Genomic DNA, 18,301 nt, shown 5'->3' on the forward strand with positions numbered 1-18,301 from the left:
AAAAAAAAACAAGAATCCTATATCTAATCTCCTTTGTTTAGTACTTTTTTTTTTGACCATTAACAATTAACAACTTATAACCAACCATTGTTGGTTCTTAAAATTACTTCCTGCTGTTTGGGGGTGAAGGTATCTTTAGGAAATTGTAAAAAAAAAAAAATTGGTTTAATTGTCAAGTCCTGGGAGAAGTAGCTATATCATTTGTTGTCCAGTCTCTGCATAATGGGAAAATGCAGAACTTGTCTCAAGTCCTTGCTCAAGTAGTCTGTGAAGCTGGATCATCTCAGCTAGCCATCTCAAAATCGTCCTGAGAAGTTTGTAGGCCAAAGTCGATCTTTGGGTGGTATTAATCAGCTTCAAGGCTTAACCATAGTTCGTGTAGAACCATAGGTCATGTGGAATCATCATTGTGGGATCCTATCATGTGTTTGGAGACTTCAAAGTTGCTGTTAGGTGTGGTCATGGTTCCCTGCAGATTTTTTTTTTTTGCCTCCTCTGTGGTTTGGAGCAATATTAAGTGTGTCTGTGGCAAAATCAAGTCTCAAAGCCAGTCCCAAGTTTACAATACAACAGGTTCCATTCTTCTTTACCAGGGTATTCTTTGATTTCAAATCTCTGTGAGCAATAGCTGGCTTTTCTTGGGTGCCAACAATCTCTATGTGAAGAGGGGCAAGACAGAGCAAAATCTAAAAGGGATCCACGCTTATGTTAATCCGACACCAGCCACAGCTGAGTCCATGTGTCATTGTCTTTGATGTCTGCTGTATAAATCCTGGGATATTTTCATGGCATAACATCACAGTCTGATAAATCTCTGCCTCTCAAAACCATGAACATCCTTCCCTAGAAGAGAATATCTTCACAGCAACTTCTTCTCCCTGCCACCTGTCTTGCCAAACTTTCTAAAATGATCTTTGTTGAGGTTTTTTTGTAACACAGTGGTCCTGGCAATTTGTTCTCTGCACAAGCAGTGAGTAAACCCTTCATCCCTGGTAGCAGCATGACTGCCACCACCAACATAAGGAGAAGCAGCCGGCCATGCAGAGCAGCAGCAGCCAGCTTCAGGGTCCAGCTGCCACTATTTGTGGCCTGTCCCGGCCCTGGCTGCAGCTTCTCCTCAGCAAGTCTCCTAGGCTGGCCTCGAACTCGGGATCCTCCTGCCTCCACCTCCTTCAGCAAAACCTATGGTTGAGTACCACCACGACCAGGTGAGTTCAGCTGGGGCCTGAGCTGGGGACTGCACAGCCAAAGGCAAGTGGCTTCTTTGTAAACCTGTGCCCTACAAGTTTAGGCCAAATGTAACTTTTAAAATGAATTTTAAAAGGTCTTATTAATAAAAAACTCAGGAGCCAGGTATTGGGGTGATAGCTGAGAGATCAGAGAAGCAGAACAAGTCACAGATAACCTCACCTTGCCAACTTCTCTGCCAATCCTGTTTCCTCAGACTGAATGTCTATGAGTCCTCATCTGAATGGATCTCAGTTGAACTGCTGCTAAAAGCCTAAAAGCTTAAAAAGGCTCTAGTTCCTGGTCCTCACACATTATATACCTTTCTGCATCCTACAATCACTTCCTGGGATTAAAACATGAGATCTCAAGTGTTGGGATTAAAGGTGTGTGTCACCATGCCTGGTTGTTTCCAGTGTGGCCTTGAACTCACAGATACTGATGGATCTCTGCCTCTGGAATGCTAGGATTAAAGGCATGTGCTACTACTGCCTAACCTCTGTGTTTAGTATATGGGCTGTCTATTCTCTGACCCCCAGATAAGTTGATTAGAGTGCATAATATATCAACCACAGATCTGACATTAACTTCTGGTCTCCACATTAGCATGCATACATATATATATATATATATATATATATATATATATATATATATATACACACATACATACATAGGAACACACACACACACACACACACACACACACACAATCTTGCCATCTGTACTGAGTACTGACAATAGGTCAGGTATCTTTCTGCTTGCTTATATGTTTGGCTATGGTACTTCATTTTCTTTTCTCAAAAACTCAAAGAAATTAGTATCATGAACATCTTTCATTCTGCTCTCAGAAAAACTTTGCTATAACTAGTCAAGGGCATGTTCAGTAAATACGTGATTAAAACTAAGATACAAACAGGATTTAGGTTACCAAAGCATTATGAAATGATCATTTAGAGTATGCTGTGACACACTGAGACAATTATATCCTTTCCTCCCAGCATGCTGAGAATTTCATGGCTACTACAGTCACTGGAAGAAAGAAGTAATAGACACAGCTAGGTGGCCAAACATGTTTGAATAGAGAGACCAAGAATGTCCCCTACACAGAACACACACACCATTAATGGACCACTAGGTTCACACAGCTGTTCCCCTGCCCTTCTCTACCTGGGATTCTTCTCCTCACATCTGGACCACTAGTTTCCTTTGACTTGTTAGTTAAGCAATGATTTTACAAAATTATTATTTCCACCTATTTGGTTGGATAGAAAAAGGATTCTGAGGGAGTCAATATTAAGATATTCAGCCTGAAAGTGGATAAAGTCATATGTATATGTATGCAATTGTGTAGATGCCTGTATGTATGTGAATGTGTATATGCAAATGAGTGTGGAGACCAGAGGACAACCTCAACTGTGGTTCTCAGATACAATCTGCCTGGTTTCCTTTTGATTCTGACACTGCTCCTCACTGACCTGGACCTTGACATGTAGGGTAAGCTTGCTGGCCAGGGAGCTCCCAAGAGCCTACTGTCTTCTGGGATTACAAGTGCATGCCTCCACCACCCCTAGCTATTTTATTTGGGTTCTGAAGGTTCAAACTCAGGTCCTCACACTTTCAATATAAGTACCTTACTGGAAGGATCCTCCTGTCCCTTAGACACATATCTTAATAAATGATGACAATATCAATATTATGTATAAAATATATCATCTACTCATTCTTTCTTAAAGGCAGAATAGATTATTTCTAAGAACAAGCTCTATGTCTTAACACTAAATATTAAATAAATGCAACTTAATTGTTTTATTTCTACAATTTTACTCTTATTTCTTGTCTGAGAGTGTATTCATAAATCTGAGCACAGTGCCCACAGGACCTAGAAGACAATGATAGATCTCCGGAGTTTAAAGTTACAGATGATTGTGAGCCTCCCAGTGGGGGTGCTGGAAACCAAATTTGGATCCTCCACAAGAGCATTAGGTTGTTTATAACTAGTGAGCCATCTCGTCACCCCCCAACTTCATTTATATTTAAGAATTCAATAGGACAGCTTTAAAACTCATAAAATTTCAAAACCATAAACAGAATACATTCAAACTATCTATCTTAGTTAGGGTTTCTGTTGCTGTGATGAAACACCCTGGCCAAAAAGCAAGTTGGAGAGGAAAAGGTTCATTTGGCTTGCACTTCCATATCACTGTTCATCATTGAAAGAAGTCAGGATAGGAACTCAAAAAGGGCAGGAACATGGGGACAGGAGCTGATGAAGAAGCTTAAAGGGATGCTGTTTATTGGCTTGCTCCCCATGGCTTGCTCAGCCTAGTTTCTTATAGAACCCAGGGCCACTGCCTAGGGATGGCACCACCAGAATGGGCTGAGCCCTCCCCCATCAATCACTAATTAAGAAAATGCCTTACAGGTCTGCCTACAGCACGACTGTATGGAGGCATTTTCTTAATTGAAGTTCCTTCCTCTCAGATGACTTTAGCATGGGTCAAGTTGACATAATACTATCTAGTATACTATCTTTTAATAAATAGTATTCAAAATAATTAAAAGCCCTAGAAGAATTCACAGTGGGCTACTCTGCAATAGGAGTTGTGGGATGAAGTCTTGTTTTATCCCAATTTTCTCTATAACCACCAGGTAAGCTGCTTCTTATGTCAGTTCATTTTTCCTAATACAATAATATAGGTTAATGAGTGCCATGGCCTTGCCATGCCCAGAAGATAAGGGTTGTAAAAAACTGGACCTATGTACTATCAGTTCTTGATGCATGAGAGGCTCGTGAGATCCTTCCTTTCACATGGGAACTATTGGTTATGGATAGATGCTGGCAGAGAGAGAGAGAGAGAGAGAGAGAGAGAGAGAGAGAGAGAGAGTAATATGATGCAGCCGCATAGCTGTTGGTGAGCCCAGCAGGCTCCAGTGGACAATTTCACACCTCTATTCCTGCTGAAAGCCCAAGTTAAAGTCAGGGGTCAGAAAACAAAACATTCCTTGGGTATATGCCCAAGAGTGGTATAGCTGGATCTTGGGGGAGATGGATTCCCAATTTTCTAAGAAATCGCCATATTGATTTCCAAAGTGGTTGTACAAGCTTGCATTCCCACCAGCAGTGGAGGAGAGTTCCCCTAGCTCCACATCCTCTCCAGCATAAGGTGTCTTCAGTGTTTTTGATCTTAGCCATTCTGACAGGCGTAAGGTGGTATCTCAGAGTTGTTTTGATTTGCATTTCCCTGATGATTAGGGATGTTGAGCAATTCCTTAAATGTCTTTCAGCCATTTGAGTTTCCTCTGTTGAGAATTCTCTGTTTAGTTCTATAGCCCATTTCTTAATTGGACTGTTGGGCATTTTGATGTCTAATTTCTTGAGTTCCTTATATATTCTGGATATCAGTCCTCTGTCAGATGTGGGATTGGTGAAGATCTTTTCCCATTCTGTAGGCTGTCGCTTTGCTTTGTTGACCGTATCCTTTGCCCTACAAAAGCTTCTCAGTTTCAAGAGGTCCCATTGATTGATTGTTTCTCTCAGTGTCTGTGCTACTGGTGTTCTATTTAGAAAGTGGTCTCCTATGCCAATGTGTTCAAGACTACTTCCTACTTTCTCTTCTAGCAGGTTCAGAGTAGCTGGATTTATGTTGAGGTCCTTGATCCACTTCGACTTAAGTTGTTCAGCTATGCTCATATCAGCGTTGTTTGTAATAGCCAGAACATGGAAACAACCTAGATGCCCTTCAACTGAAGAATGGATAAACAAAATGTGGTACATATACACAATGGAATACTACTCAGCAGAGAAAAACAATGACATCATGAGGTTTGCAGACAAATGGATGGATCTAGAAAAAATCATCCTGAGTGAGGTATCCCAGACTCAGAAAGACAAACATGGTATGTACTCACTCATAACAGGATACTAGATGTGGAACAAGGATGACTGGACTGCTACTCACATCACCATGCAGGCTACCTGGAAAACAGGACCCCAAGAAAGACACAGGGATCGCCCAACGACAGAGAAATGGAATGAGATCTACATGAACAGCCTGGACAGGAGTGGGGGTAGTGAAGGGCGAGGGTCGAGGGAAAGAGAGCTTGGGTGAGTGGGAGATCCCAGCTGGATCAAAAACAGAGAGGGAGAACAAGGAATAGGAGACCATGGTAAATGAAGACCACATGAGAATAGGAAGAAACAAAGTGCTAGAGAGGCCCACAGAAATCCACAAAGATACCCCCACAACAGACTGCTGGCAATGGTCGAGAGACAATCCGAACTGACCTACTCTGGTGATGGGATGGCCAAACACCCTAATTGTCGTGCTAGAAACCTCATCCAACTACTGATGGATCTGGAGGCAGAGATCCATGACTAGGCCCCAGGTGGATCTCTGGGAGTCCAATTAGCGAGAATGAGGAGGGTTTATATGAGAGAGAATTGTTGAGACCAAGGTCGGATAAAGCACAGAGACAAATAGCCAAACAAACGGAAACACATGAAATATGAACCAATGGCTGAGGGGTCACCAACTGGATCAGGCCCTCTGAGTGGGTGAGACAGTTAATTGGCCTGATCTGTTTGGGAGGCATCCAGGCAGTGGGACCGGGTCCTGTGCTCATTGCATGAGTTGGCTGTTTGAAACCTGGGGCCTATGCAGGGTCCCTTGGCTCAGCATGGGAGGAGGGGACTGGACCTACCTGGACTGAGTCCACCAGGTTGATCTCAGTCTGTGGGGAAGGCTTTGCCCTGGAGGAGATTGGAATGGGGGGCGGGCTGGGGGGAAGGTGAGGGGGGCAGGAGGGGGGAGAACAAGGGAATCTGTGGCTGATATGTAGAACTGAATTGTATTGCAAAATAAAAATTAAAAAAAAATAAAAATTAAAAAAAAAAAAAAAGAAAACAAAACAAAGAGATGTGAAGAGAGGGAAAGGATTTGGAAGGAGGTGGGGGTAGCTTGTTAGTGATGGGAGTGAAGTGAGAGAATGGAGTGAGAGCAATCAGTGAATTACAGACATGTGTGAAATGGCAGAGAATCCATTTAATTAAAATTAAAAGAATATAGGGCCAGTTAGATGACTTGTCACCACCTCTGAAAACTGAGTTCAATCTCTGGGGCCCACACAGTGAATGGTGAAGATTAGCTCCCTCTGGTTGTGCCCTGAGCTCCTCCTACACAATACGGCAGGCATATGCCAATGTACATTAACATACAAATAAAAATGGTTTTGCTTTTTGAGTTTTATAACATCTATATGTATATTTATACTTACAAATATGGTACACTAAAATTAACCAGACACAAAATTATATAGTCAACAGTCTTCTATACAGTTAGAATTGGTTTTTAGTTCAATAAACTAGTAAAGAGTACAACAAATATTTCTGATAAAAGGAACATGGGGCCAGGTTAGCAGTTGATGTTGTTGTTTGTTTGTTTGTTTGTTTGTTTGACTAACTGGATAATCTCTAAACCACTGCAGAGAGTTTTAAAATTAGCAAATAAACCATAAGAGATGCTGGAATCACTCCAATGAATGCCCATGTGCATATTACAGCCAATACAGGAAAAATGCCACAAGTCATGTTGAACACCCTCAACAGCTGTTTGTGGACCATTTCCACCAAATTGGATTTCTGTCCCTCACTCCTTCTTAGAAACAGCCTATATCTTAAACCCAAAGTCTTTCCATTTCTACCTCTCCCTGTTTTCACATAGTCTGCCATTGACACCTTAGTGCAAAGGCTGGAGAGGTGGATCAGTGGTTAGAACACATGTTGCCCTTCCAGAGAAATAGAGTAAATTTCCTGGGACCCACATTGGTCTGCTCATAAACAGCTATAAATCCAGCTCCATGGGGACCAAAAATGCTTTTCTTGTCTCTACTGGCACTGTATGTATGTAGGCATATACACAAGGAGACACACACGCACATATATGAAAGTAAAATTATGACACACACATGCTAAGTGCAAACAGCAAGCATAAAGTATAATTATGTCGTGATATATCTGAAACTAACAGTTGATGGGCAGCCTGTATGAACATGGTACTTTACAGTTTAGGATATTTCATTTTCAACATTTAGTGAAGTAACTCATCTGCCTCTTGTCACGTAAGTCCTATAAGATCCATTATTTTCTAACAGAAGAGATGCATCAGAGCTCAGCCCAAATAAAACCCACATCATTCCATCCAAATTACATTTTTTAATAACTTGACCTGACCTACATAGGAAAAAAATGCTAAAGACTATTATAGTGTTGGGTACTTTTCACTAGTATAATTTTTAAAATGGTCAGAGAAGAGATGAGAAAAATGTCTCAGTCAGTAAAATATCTGCATGTAAGCATGAGAACCTGAATTCAGGTCTCTAGAGCACACATGAAAGACAAGAGAAGTGGCAAGCACCTGTAATACCAATAATGGACAGGGAGGAGACAAGTGGATACATGGATCTCATTGGCCAGCCAGTCTTAACCATGTCAATGAGCTCCAAATACAGTGAGAATCCCTGTGTCAATAAACCAGGTGGAGAGAAATCAAGGAAGATACCAGATATCAGCCTCTGGCCTTCAAATGGATGTAAACCCATGTTCATAACTACATACACCTACATGAATACATTTGTGTGTAACACATTCTCTCTCTCTCTCTCTCTCTCTCTCTCTCTCTCTCTCTCTCTCTCTCTCTCTCCCTTTATCTCTCTCTCTCTCCCTCCCTCACTCTACTTGTCCCTCTCCCTGCTCTCTTCTCTCTCTCAGTTACCTATACTCAGAAGGTGTAAAGAACCATGTTTTATGTACACCCAAAACTGATCTTTCCTTTTTTTCTTCCTTCTTTCTTTCTTGCTCTCCTTTTTTAAGGTATACTATTATGTACCACAGGCTGGCCTCAAAGTCACAATGGAGCTGAGAATGACCTTGAACTACTGATCCCCCTGCCTTGACTTTCTAACTACTAAGATTTCAGGCTTGCACCGTCATGCAGGGCTGGAGACCAGACACAGGGCTCCTTGCATGCTAGACATACACTCTACTGACTGAGCTCCATACTTAGCCCTAGACAAAATGGTCCTAAAGCCTCAGCTGCATTCAAAATAATCCTGTGAGGTCTGTCTGTGCAAACCTGTCTCTTACTTAATGGCCTCTTTGCTTCCCTCATAAGTAGCCTGTTGAGGGCAATTTGGGTGTAGCAGTGGATCCATCCTGCCAACAGAATTGAGAAATACTGAGAGATAATGCACAATCAATCATTCAAACACAACATATGTCCATATGCCCAGGGACTGGGAAAAATCGCACCACACCTTGAGTATGCCACATATTCTCAATAAATATTTATCCTTGATTGATGAATTGCTTGAAATATGACCAGGTCACTGGGAAATCAGGCAAGATGCCAGTCAGAATTTTAATGCGCTTGGCTTTCTGCCCACTTCTGTCCTGATCCATGCCCCTCATCCTCCACCAACATTTAAGCCTCAAAAGTACAACCTGTCATCTCATTCTTTGCTTGCCTTTTTCCTCACCAAAATTGTAAATAAATTCAGTCATATTGGCTTATGAAAGTGCCTTTTAAACCAAAGAACATATAAAGGTCAGCTTGGGAAGTTTGTTTAAAATACAAATTTCCCACCCAGTTTCTCCTAGGAAATCTGGAGTGAGGAGAAACAGTGTGTAATTTTCACAAGAACTTTTTATGTACATCACCAGAGCTATGTTAATGAAAGAGGATGTTGTAGTGAACTAATTGTTTTATGTATGCACACATATGCAGTATATGAAGGTATAATATGCCTGTGTGTGTCCATCATGGTGTACATATACGCAGATGTTCCTATGTGCATATAGATGTGTTGCAAATATGTGTTTAAACACATGCTGTACACATGTATACCCTTGTGTGTGATAAATACATGTATATGTGTTCATATACACTTATGTGTGTATATGTGTCCAGATGTTCTCACTCACATACATATGGTTGTGCAAATGGAGGCCAGAGCTTGATGTCAGATGACTTTCTCCATCATTCTCCACCTTTTAAAAAAAATAGAGGGTTTCTCATAGAGACATGGTCCTACTTTGTTTTCTGTTACTACAGTAAAGCACTGAGAAAATACACCTGGGATGGAAAGGATTTACTTTCTTTTTACACGTTACAGTTCATTTTCTAGGGACGTCAAGGAAGGACTCAAGAACAGAACTAGAAGAAGGAACGGAAGCAGAGAGATGTAGAGAGGAATGCTATTTATTGGCTTGCTCCCCCTGCACATGCTCAAAGAGCTTCCTTATAAAACACAGAACCACATGCCCAGGGTTGACACCACCCACAGTGGGCTGGGTCATCCCACTTCAGCCAGTAATCAAAACATGATACAGACATCCCCATGGGTCAGTGAAATAGAGACAATTCTTCAGTTGAGATTTCATCTTCCCAAGTGACTCTTGCTTGTCAAGGTGACAAAAACTAACCCATCACACAATAATACAATGAGGATAAAGAAGAGGTCATTTGCTGTCACAACATTACAACTTTATTTGTATAACAAGCTTATAAGGAATAAAATATAGGTGGATTTTTCTTTTCCACCAGCCAGCTCCCAAATAACCACACAGAGACTTCTTATTAATTATGAAACCTCAGACAATAGCTTAGGCTTCTTTCTAACTAGCTCTTATAACTTAAATGAACCCATTCCTTTTAATCTACATTCTTTTATGTGGGTTGGTTGTCTTTACTTTGTAATGCTCATACTGTTTCCTATGTAACAGTCTGAGCCAGCAACTCTCTGCATCTCTGCCCTTCTTATTCCCAATATCCTCTCTGCCCTGAAAGTCCTGCCTAGCTATTGGATGTTTCACTTTTCATTAAACCAATCCGAGTGACAAATCTTCATAGCATACTAAAAGTTTGTTCCACAACATTTCCTCCTTTTCATCTAAGTAAAAAAGAAAGGGTTTAACTAACCCAGTAAAGCAATATATAATAAGAACAATTATCAAGTAAGAATTACATTCACAATGTTTAGTCCATTTGTGTTTGAAAATTTTGGAGAACATATTTTATTATTTGCTATTGGTGAAATTATTAAGGCTACTCCATGTAGTTAAAAGCAAGATTTATTTAGTGGGTAACTTACAAATGAAGGGATAGGTAGGTTGCAGGGTCTGGGGAAGGTGTATCGCAGTCCAGCAGTGTTCTCTGGAGCTCTGCTCAGTCAACCTCCACCATCCAGGGTCCAGGAACAGAGAGCGAGCTGGCCCATCCGGATCTTGGGTCTCCAGGGTTCTCCCTTAGCCCTGCCTTGTAGGCATGACAGTTGCCGAAGCCTCAATGGGGGTTGGAACTTCCAGATCAAAGCTCGAATGGCTACCCACTACATCTCCCCCTTTTTGTCTAAGTAAGAAGGTTCTAACCTAATACAAGACTATATACAAAGGAATGGTTATCAAATATTGTCCAGGAATAATGAGGGATAATGACCTAGATTAAGACGGAACTACAATCAATGCGAACAATATCAAGCAAGAAACACATACTAAAATCCAGAGAAGTATAGAGCATAGGTAAATGGCATGTTACAAAGATCATTCCAAAAGGTGTCCTATCCCAAAGAACCTGAATCTAATACTTAATATGTTTTATCTAAAATAATATATACTAAGTTGTAACTATAACTGCTAGTCTTTAATCCTATCAAAGACCTGAGAAGGAATATAATGGTACCTGAGAAATGGTAGATGGATGCAAGCAACTTTCGGGAATCTTGCAAGAGTAGACCGAGACAGCTGGCAGCCTGGACAGTCACCTAATGTTTTTTAGCATTGTTGGTGCATTTAAATTGGCTATAGGCCTAGAGTATCTGACAGACCATTTTCAGAAGCATGAATTCTGAAAGACCATCTTACCCTGTCTTGGCAGAGTACAGTGGTCGCTTTCCTTTTGTCCCGCTTGTCCAGAAAGGACAGTATTGTATTCGTACTGCCAGCCGTTGAGGCAAGGGCAGTTCTTTGCCCAGTAGGCCATTTTGTGCCAAGAAGACAAACTTCCAAATGGAAATGTCTTAGAAGCCCAACATTCTCTCGGGATCAAATTGGTGCTGCCAGGACCAACTGTGTCTCATGTCAACAGAATTCTAAGTTATTTAAATGCCATATTCTCTAGGTCTATGAAGTGTTTGAAGATTACCTGTCCATCTGACCTATGTATCTGTAAATCTGGATAACCTAACTAACGCAACTATAGAGATGACAAGCATAGGTGACTATAAATCTATAAGTCTTATCTACCGAAATAACCTAAGGACTAAGGCTTCATGCAAACAAGGTAAACAGTCTATAAGCAAATGTGTGGTAAAGAACAATGACTTCAAAATTGTGACAATACACAAGATATTTATAACAGAGGTAGGAATATATAGTGCAATATGCAATATGACAATAATCTTAAATATATATCAATATACCGAATATCCTAAACAGAAGTAGAACATACATAAAGTATGACAGATATAAATTTACGTTTGCCTCAATATATAAATATTTCAAATAAGAGTAGAAATATATGTACATTATAACAAATATAGTTCTGTATTTGTATCAATATACAAATTATCTTAAACAGGAATATAAAAATAGTTTACATTTGTATCAACATATAAGAATCCATAACAGTGCAAATTATCTAAGGCTGCTATTTTACTAAATTTGTTTGCTAGTATATACAATAATCTACCATAATGATTTTGGTGAAATTATTAAGGCCACTCCATGTAGTTAAAAGGAAGATTTATTTAATGGGTAACTTACAAATGAAGGGAAAGGTAGGTTGTGGGGTCTGGGGAAGGTGTATCGCAGTCCAGCAGTGTTCTCTGGAGCTCTGCTCGGTCAACCTCCACCATCCAGGGTCCAGGAACAGAGAGCGAGCTGGCCCATCCGGATCTTGGTCTCCAGGGTCCTCCCTTGGCCCCGCCTTGTAGGCATGACAGTTGCCGAAGCCTCAATGGGGGTTGGAACTTCTAAATCAAAGCTGGAATGGCTACCCACTACAATTTGCCTTATCTTGGTGAGTTTAAAGTCTTGTACCTAATTTATGTTTTATCATAACTAAGGAAAACTATAAATATAATTATCTAGTCTTCAACTCCATCAAAGACCTCAAAAGAATATAATATTATGTGAATAAATAAAATGTATTGCAAGCATCTTCCAAAAGTATGAAATGACAGAGACATCTGGCTACCTGGATAGTAACTCAAGGTTCCTCTGTAACATTGGGGCATCCATCTTTGGCCTATATGCTTAGAATATCTGACAGCCTTTTCTGTAAAGCAGAAATTTTGAAAGATTCTCTTACCTTGTCTTGACAAAGTTTAGCAGTCACTTTGTTTTGCATCCTGCTTGTCCAGTTTGGACAGCATACTGTCAATAGTTGATACAAGGGCAGTTTCTTTGCCCAGTGCCTAACTTTTATCATAAAGGAAGCAAACTCCATATGGAATTTCTTCAATGCCCATAACTTTCTCTGAAGTAAAAAATTGGTGTTTAAATGCCATATTCTATAGGTCTTTGAAGTGTTTGAAGATCACTTATCTATCTAAAATATATGTCTGTATGATATTGAAAGCATACCTAATATGACTATAAGTTTAGATAACTATTAACTTGTATTTATTATCCTAAATAGCTTTCAAAGACTAAAATTTTACATAACCTTTTTAAATGAGCTACATATGTACAATATCTTAAACAAGAATATAAACAAACATATATACACTATAACAAAATAATCTTAAATTTGTATCAATACACAAAAATCCATACCACTATAAAATATTTGAGACTAGTGGTTCTCTAAAAGTAGACTCAGCAATTCACCTTTTTATCTTATTGTTTCTATACTATATCCTCTTTTTTCCTTCAGAAAGAGATCCCTGAATCTAACTCCTGTGTTTAACTTTTTCCTGATCATGACCAATTACAACTTGTAACCAATCAATTGAATGATGATAAACATCCATAACCCACCAAATGACCAAAAAGCACCCATCCACTATTAGGAATATGGGCATCATGTTTTTTAGACTGCTTTCTGCTGTCTGGGGGCACTGACTTCTTTATGGTACCCTGGGAAAATTGGGATAATGGTCAAGTCCTGGGGGAGTTAGCTGCATCATTTGTTGTCCAGTCTCTGTGCAAAGAGAAAGTATAAGGCTTATCTGAAGTCCTAGCTGGAATAATCTGTGAGGCTAGATCATCTCAGACAGCAGCCTTGAGGCTGTTCTTGTTGTAGAACTCTGAGAAAACTGCAACAGAGGCACTCTGAGAGGTTGGATCACAAGGATCACCTGTTTTCATTGGTGTCTGGTTTACTTGCCCTGAAAACATATAAAATTTCAAATGTAACATACATATCTGCATTAACACAAGTATGGAATGTGCAGTGTGCAAAAGTCAGTTAAAGATGTTTTTTTTTTTCATGTTTGAGCAGGTAAAAGGCATCTGTCAGTTTTATAAGTCTGTTTGGACTGTATAATCAAACTGTAATGTAAATCTGTCCATGCCATATGAAATGATGGCATGTAATAATAAGTCATGAGGACTCTGTAGCCAACAAGATTTATCATGTCTCATCTCATCTCAGTACTGTTCCCATGTCAAGGCATCAGCTTACACGTCACCTGTCTTGTAGTCTTTTTTGTCTTCCTCCCCCATGTCTATAGCCAAGATACTCAGGAGGACTCCCCTAGTCAAATCTGATCTATATTATTCTGTAGGGAATCCACAGCCTTTCATTTCCTGTGGAAACAGAAGCATAACCTCTCCCCCAATCCAAGACATTGCCCAATTTCCATTTTGAAGTTGAGACATTTTTAAAAATATATACATTGGTTTAATTTAGCAGCTTCCAGAATCAAATGTTCCTCAGCAGCTATCATTTGTTCATCAGCAACTCAGAAAATTCAAATCAACAAGACACCGTATAGGATCCAGACTCTCTGTGTATTGTTCATCTTTATGTGGTTTATTCTTTTTAAATTACTTTTCTTCTCTCTTCAAAGACTTTACTGTTATTTTAAACTATTTTATCCATGACCACCCATACCCTTTTACTTTGCTTTCTCAAGCCTACACACATTTTTAAACACACTGTAACCTCTTTAGAGGTTCTCTTTCTTTTTTCCATCTGAACCAACTTCACAGCATATCTGTAACCTTTTCCATCTGCATTAGCAACACCTTAAATCCACCACATGGCTTAGCTCATGGCACACTGGTGGCTCAAGCAATCAGGCAGCTGCCGGGAGATGTATATGGCCAGCATGAGAGACATGAGACTAGGAAGCTTTGCTTGGCTCTGTTTTTGTGTGTTTAGAACCTTTTTAAAGCTTTCTCAGGTCGTATGTGGATTTATGTGATTGGGCATTGGATGCCATTTGTAGGCATAGTTTTCTGTCCCACCAGTCAGCTCCCAAATAACCAAACAGAGACTTCTTACTAATTATGAAAGCTCAGTTGATAGCTTAGGCTTGTTTCTAACTAGCTCTTATAACAAATTAACCCATGTCTTTTCATCTATATTCTTTTACATGGTTCAATTACCTTTACTTGTAATGCCCTTAACGCTTCCTCTGCATCTGGCTGGTGATTCTGCATCTCTGTCCTTCTTCTTCCCAGTGTCCCATCTGGCCCCACAATTCTGGCTAGCTATTGGCCATCTTCTTTTTATTAAACCAATCAGACTGACAAATATTCACAGTGTACAAAAAAGATTAATTTACAACAATGAAATATTTTGAACAGGTGATTTCATCAAAGTATGGATTCATAGGAAATATTTTGAATGTAGTTCTGTTGTTCATTTCCATTTTATAACTCTGTGCATCTCCATTTAAGAACCATTGCTTTTCAATGAAGAAACATAGTGGCATTCTTGCTCCATGCTCCATGCCACTGCATGGATGTAGGCTTGTTGTTTGGGGTATGTTTTAGGAAGGGGAACTCAGGGAGTGGCATTTTCTATTCAGAAGAGAAGTTGGATTATTGTTTTTGAAATGCACCAGGACCCTCTAGACAGGTCAAGCCTGCACAGCCAAACATCTGGATTGGAACATACCCTGATCCTCAAGGCTTTTCAGCCTCTCTTAGTTCACCTTCCATTTTTGGTCTGGATTTCATAACCTGGTGAACTTCAGTAACCCTCAATGATACATCCAACCACTGAAGTCTCTGAACCATAGTTCTTCAGGTCAGAACCATTTTGGACATTAAAGACATGTAAAATTGTTATGGATTTCCCACATTCTTTATCTCTTTTTTGTCATTAATTGTGTGTGTGTTCACATGTGCCATATATATGCAAACATGCAATGCTACGTATGTGGAGGTCAGAGGAAAACATGTGGGAGTTGATTCTCTCTTTCCACCATGTTGAGTTTGGGGAACTGAATCGAATTTTCCAGATTTAGCAGTAAACATCCTTACTCTCTGAGCCATCTTTCCATGCAGTCTCATGTTACACATTTGCCGCAAACAGTTGTTTGAGGCTCTTACTAGGCTAGGCTCTTATTTTCTTAAATTCTCATTGGTTTAGTAATCCTCAACATACTAGCATCCTGATGATCATCAATAAACCCTGTTGGGGCTGGACCAGAGTTGAATTTCCAGTACTTATGTCAGGAGTCTCATAACCACCTGTAAATCCAGGACCCTTTCTGGCCAGCTCAGGCACCCATAGTCACATGTGCCCCCCCACTCACATATAGACACACACATATAAACATAAAAACATATATTTTTTAAATATCTATTTAAGAATGAACAGATACTTGCAAGAAGGGTTCTTTTGTAGTTTTCTTTTGGTGTTATTGACAAACCTCTGGCTTTGTGCATACTAGTCAAGAGCTCTACAGCTGAACTATATTTGCAAACCTCTTTTTTTTAACTTTTTCTTTTCTTTTGTTTGTTTATTTACTTATTTGTTTTTGAGATAAACTCTTTCAAGGTTTCCAGACCTGGCCTTCAGCTCACTTTACATTCTAGGCTGGTCTTTACTTTTGATTCTCCTAACAACCTTAGATTAGAAATCTACAATATCAGGCCTGGTTTATACAGAAGTATGCACACACACACACACACACACACACACACACACACACACACACGCTGTTTCTTATTTCAAAGGAAGATAAGGTCAGATGTAATGGCACAAATATTTAGTGCCATTACTCAGGAGGCACAAGCAGGAAGATTCTTTTGAGTCTGAGGCCATCGTAGTACACAGTAAAGGCCATCATTCACAGTAAGGGCTCTCTTATACAGTAAGATACAGGATAGTCGGGGCTACATCACAAGATCCTGTCTAAAAATTTAAAAACACATTTAAAACACAAAACCTAAGACTAGCAATTACAACCAATCTATGCCTGAATAAATGAACTCCTGGAGATACTCTATTCCATTTTTGTCTGGATCAAAGCCAACACTGAAAGCTGACCTACATTGTTTAATATTCTTTAAAAATTTAATACACATATACAATTTATCATCATATCCGCCCTTCCCTGCTCCCCATCATTCCTGCTCCCTACCTCATATTTTCCATGAACCATCACAGAAGAGAATGTGGAAAGAATGTGAGGGCTGAAGATGGGAAGAAGTGCTGTGACACACTATCTCTGGATATGACATGGCTATTGCACACATAAACTCACAGCGGCAATAATCATCTACACAAGAGCAAGCCAGGCAAACACTTCAGAACAGAGGGACAAGGGGCCCTCAAGACCTCTAAGCTGAGAAGCTACTGAAAATTGGTGGTTGCTGAGAGAAGGAGAGTCAGTTTTTTTAAGGGATAAGATTACTGAATAATGGCTCTCTGTGCATACAGGCATCAATAATTGCACTCAGTCAATTAAAAATAAATTTATAAATAAATAAGTAAAATCATCAAATGGTTTTGATGAGCTGTCAGTGTTATTCTCTCTTTCTCTCTCATGTGTGTGTTTGTGTGTGTGTGTGTATGTGTGTATGCTGTTTTAAAAAAGATTGTGTATCTTATCTTTTTGCTTTCAGAGAGGTGTGTAAGAGCAGAATGTAGAACTTCTCCCTCAGACTGATGTATTTTCTTGCTTTAAATTCCTAGTCTTGATGACTTGATTTCAATACTTTAGTATGAATGAATATATCTTCTTGTAAAACCCAACTCATAAATTCTTTCATACTGCTAGGTCAATTTGTGTTGGGTCCATATGCTACCACCCATTTCTCAGCCAGACCTGAGGACTATAATATTTAGTAAAGCCTTGTAAACATCAAAGCTGGTTATAGTCAGAATAGCAGTGACTACTTATGCCATCTACCAAATGTGCACAGCTAAAGCCTTCTGGAACAGCCCAATAAATATCATAACATGGATCAAGTATGCAACTGACAATCTTGTCCAGAATCCCCTTTTATTCAGTGTTTAGGCATTTGGGTTTCTAACAAATGTCTGTTAAGCCTTACCCCAACCTGCTTGAAAAGATGTTGCAGCATTCAGGATTATGAAACTATCTTCACACCAGATGACAAGAATCTGTCCGCAACCTGTTGTGTTAGCTGTGAGCATTTGGGGAGGTTATGGTAATGAGAATGGTGAAGAGCTTACCTCCAGAGTCAGTGTGATATTCTCCCTTTGCTTTTGTGCTTGAGATTGATGGTAACTGAAACATGTCACACTCTTTCCTTTTTATTCAAGGTCATTTATTATTTAAACCCAAGACAGGCATGTTGGATTGTGTCTGTAGTCCCAGCAACTGGAAGTTGGAAGCTACACAATTAGCGGCTCCAAGATGTCTCAGCTACATAGCTAGTCCAACAGCCACACATGACCTGTTTCAGAGAACAACAAAAATAAGCCCTGCTTAGTTATGAACAGTATTGCCTATTGGTGAGAAAACACAATTTGTTTATCAAAACCTCCTCAATGCCAGTGTACAACATGGCAACGTATATTGGATAGGAGTGTTGTTGTGTGGTGTATGCTATGGATAAAATGAGCCCACAAGTTAATCAACTTAGCAA

Source organism: Peromyscus eremicus, chromosome 3, assembly GCF_949786415.1.
Source record: "Peromyscus eremicus chromosome 3, PerEre_H2_v1, whole genome shotgun sequence".
NCBI lineage: Eukaryota > Metazoa > Chordata > Mammalia > Rodentia > Cricetidae > Peromyscus > Peromyscus eremicus.